Source organism: Nomia melanderi, unplaced genomic scaffold (assembly GCF_051020985.1).
Source record: "Nomia melanderi isolate GNS246 unplaced genomic scaffold, iyNomMela1 scaffold0094, whole genome shotgun sequence".
NCBI lineage: Eukaryota > Metazoa > Arthropoda > Insecta > Hymenoptera > Halictidae > Nomia > Nomia melanderi.
In genome coordinates this window covers 215,967-220,000 of record NW_027475209.1, presented here as the reverse complement: position 1 = coordinate 220,000, position 4,034 = coordinate 215,967, and positions in this window count along the sequence as shown.

Sequence of the window (4,034 nt, the reverse complement as noted above, 5' to 3'; positions counted from 1 at the left end):
CTCTTTCGCGTTCGTTTCTCCATTTTTTTTTCGCTCCGATGAAAAGCAATACGCCGCTGGAACTTTGAAATCGGCGCGCTCGAGCGAAACTTGGAGGAACGAACGATAGAGAGGAAGAAAATTTTCTTCTCTTTCGTTCGTTTCTCCATTTTTTTTTCGCTCCGATGAAAAGCAATACGCCGCTGGAACTTTGAAATCGGCGCGCTCGAGCGAAACTTGGAGGAACGAACGACAGAGAGGAAAAAATTTTTCTCCTCTTTCGTTCGTTTCTCCGTTTTTTTTCGCTCAGTTGAAAAGCAATACGCCGCTGGAACTTTGAAAAATAACGAGATAAAAAAAATTTTTGTACATTTTTTCATCGTTATTCGTACACGACTTAAGCGTTGGAAAATTTTTAAACCGAATTTTGAAAAATTTTATTCCTGACCGTTGGGACTTGGAAAAATTTCGAGTCAGCCGGTTTGGCCGGTTGGACTTACCGCGAGACGGAGAAAAGTAGATTCGGTCGATCTGTTTTTCGCAGTTTTTGTGAAAAAAAAATTTTGGTCAATTTTTTCAACGTTAAAAACGTGTTCGGGCTGCCTTTTTATCCATGGATTAAGCGCCGAAAAAATTTTAAAACGCATAATAAAAAAGTTTATTCTTGACCGCAGGGACTTAGAAAAATTTCGGGTCGCCCCGTTCGACCTGCTGGCATTACCGCGCGGCCTGGACAGCCCGCTTCGACCGATACATTTTTTTCATTTTCAGAGAAAAAAAAATTTTTGTCAATTTTTTCAACCTTAAAAACGTTAATAAACTGCACTCTTATGCACGGATTAAGCATTGAAAAATTTTTAAAACATGTAATAAAAAAGTTTATTCTTGACCGTTCGGACTTAGAAAAATTTCGAGTACCCCGGATCGCCTGCTGGAATTACCGCACGGCCTGGACAGCCCGCATCGACCGATACATTTTTTCCATTTTCAGTGAAAAAAAAATTTTTGTCAATTTTCTCAACGTTAAAAACGTTAATAAACTGCGTTTTTATGAGTGGATTAAACATTGAAAAAATTTTGAAATATGTGATGAAAAAGTTTACTCTTGACCGTTCGGACTTAGAAAAATTTCGAGTACCTCGGATCGCCGGCTGGAATTACCGCACGGCCTGGACAGCTCGCATCGACCGATACATTTTTTCCATTTTCAGTGAAAAAAAAATTTTTGTCAATTTTCTCAACGTTAAAAACGTTAATAAACTGCGTTTTTATGCGTGGATTAAACATTAAAAAAATTTTGAAATATGTGATGAAAAAGTTTACTCTTGACCGTTCGGACTTAGAAAAATTTCGAGTACCTCGGATCGCCTGCTGGAATTACCGCACGGCCTGGACAGCCCGCATCGACCGATACATTTTTTCCATTTTCAGTGAAAAAAAAATTTTTGTCAATTTTCTCAACGTTAAAAACGTTAATAAACTGCGTTTTTATGCGTGGATTAAACATTAAAAAAATTTTGAAATATGTGATGAAAAAGTTTACTCTTGACCGTCGGGACTTAGAAAAATTTCGAGTACCCCGGATCGCCTGCTGGAATTACCGCACGGCCTGGATAGCCCGCATCGACCGATACATTTTTTCCATTTTCAGTGAAAAAAAAATTTTTGTCAATTTTCTCAACGTTAAAAACGTTAATAAACTGCGTTTTTATGCGTGGATTAAACATTAAAAAAATTTTGAAATATGTGATGAAAAAGTTTACTCTTGACCGTCGGGACTTAGAAAAATTTCGAGTACCCCGGATCGCCTGCTGGAATTACCGCACGGCCTGGATAGCCCGCATCGACCGATACATTTTTTCCATTTTCAGTGAAAAAAAAATTTTTGTCAATTTTCTCAACGTTAAAAACGTTAATAAACTGCGTTTTTATGCGTGGATTAAACATTAAAAAAATTTTGAAATATGTGATGAAAAAGTTTACTCTTGACCGTCGGGACTTAGAAAAATTTCGAGTACCCCGGATCGCCTGCTGGAATTACCGCACGGCCTGGATAGCCCGCATCGACCGATACATTTTTTCCATTTTCAGTGAAAAAAAAATTTTTGTCAATTTTCTCAACGTTAAAAACTGCGATAAACTGCGTTTTTATGCGTAGATTAAACATTGAAAAAATTTTGAAATATGCGATGAAAAAGTTTACTCTTGACCGTCGGGACTTAGAAAAATTTCGAGTACCCCGGATCGCCTGCTGGCATTACCGCACGGGCTGGACACCTCGCTCCGACGAATCGGTTTTTTCCATTTTTTTTGAAAAATAAATTTTTGTAATTTTTTTTAATGTCAAAAACGTTAATAAACGTCATGTTTACGCATGGATTAAACATTGAAATAATTTTAAAACACTTATTAAAAAAGTTGGTGTCGACCGTGGGACTTAGAAAAATTTCGGGAAGTCCGATTCGCCTGCTGGAATTACCGCACGGGCAGGACACCTCGCTCCGACGAATCGGTTTTTTCCATTTTTTTTGAAAAATAAATTTTTGTAATTTTTTTTAACGTTGAAAACGTTAATAAACATCATGTTTACGCATGGATTAAACATTGAAATAATTTTAAAACGCTTATTAAAAAAGTTGGTGTCGACCGTGGGACTTAGAAAAATTTCGGGAAGTCCGATTCGCCTGCTGGAATTACCGCACGGGCAGGACACCTCGCTCCGACGAATCGGTTTTTTCCATTTTTTCCGAAAAATAAATTTTTGTAATTTTTTTTAATGTTAAAAACGTTAATAAACTTCATGTTTACGCATGGATTAAACATTGAAATAATTTTAAAACGCTTATTAAAAAAGTTGGTGTCGACCGTGGGACTTAGAAAAATTTCGGGAAGTCCGATTCGCCTGCTGGAATTACCGCACGGGCTGGACACCTCGCTCCGCCGAATCGGTTTTTTCCTTTTTTTCCGAAAAATAAATTTTTGTAATTTTTTTTAATGTTAAAAACGTTAATAAACTTCATGTTTACGCATGGATTAAACATTGAAATAATTTTAAAACGCTTATTAAAAAAGTTGGTGTCGACCGTGGGACTTAGAAAAATTTCGGGAAGTCCGATTCGCCTGCTGGAATTACCGCACGGGCAGGACACCTCGCTCCGACGAATCGGTTTTTTCCATTTTTTCCGAAAAATAAATTTTTGTAATTTTTTTTAATGTTAAAAACGTTAATAAACTTCATGTTTACGCATGGATTAAACATTGAAATAATTTTAAAACGCTTATTAAAAAAGTTGGTGTCGACCGTGGGACTTAGAAAAATTTCGGGAAGTCCGATTCGCCTGCTGGAATTACCGCACGGGCAGGACACCTCGCTCCGACGAATCGGTTTTTTCCATTTTTTTTGAAAAATAAATTTTTGTAATTTTTTTTAACGTTGAAAACGTTAATAAACATCATGTTTACGCATGGATTAAACATTGAAATAATTTTAAAACGCTTATTAAAAAAGTTGGTGTCGACCGTGGGACTTAGAAAAATTTCGGGAAGTCCGATTCGCCTGCTGGAATTACCGCACGGGCTGGACACCTCGCTCCGACGAATCGGTTTTTTCCATTTTTTTTGAAAAATAAATTTTTGTAATTTTTTTTAATGTCAAAAACGTTAATAAACGTCATGTTTACGCATGGATTAAACATTGAAATAATTTTAAAACACTTATTAAAAAAGTTGGTGTCGACCGTGGGACTTAGAAAAATTTCGGGAAGTCCGATTCGCCTGCTGGAATTACCGCACGGGCTGGACACCTCGCTCCGCCGAATCGGTATTTTCCATTTTTCTTGAAAAATAAATTTTTGTAATTTTTTTTAACGTTGAAAACGTTAATAAACATCATGTTTACGCATGGATTAAACATTGAAATAATTTTAAAACGCTTATTAAAAAAGTTGGTGTCGACCGTGGGACTTAGAAAAATTTCGGGAAGTCCGATTCGCCTGCTGGAATTACCGCACGGGCTGGACACCTCGCTCCGCCGAATCGGTATTTTCCATTTTTCT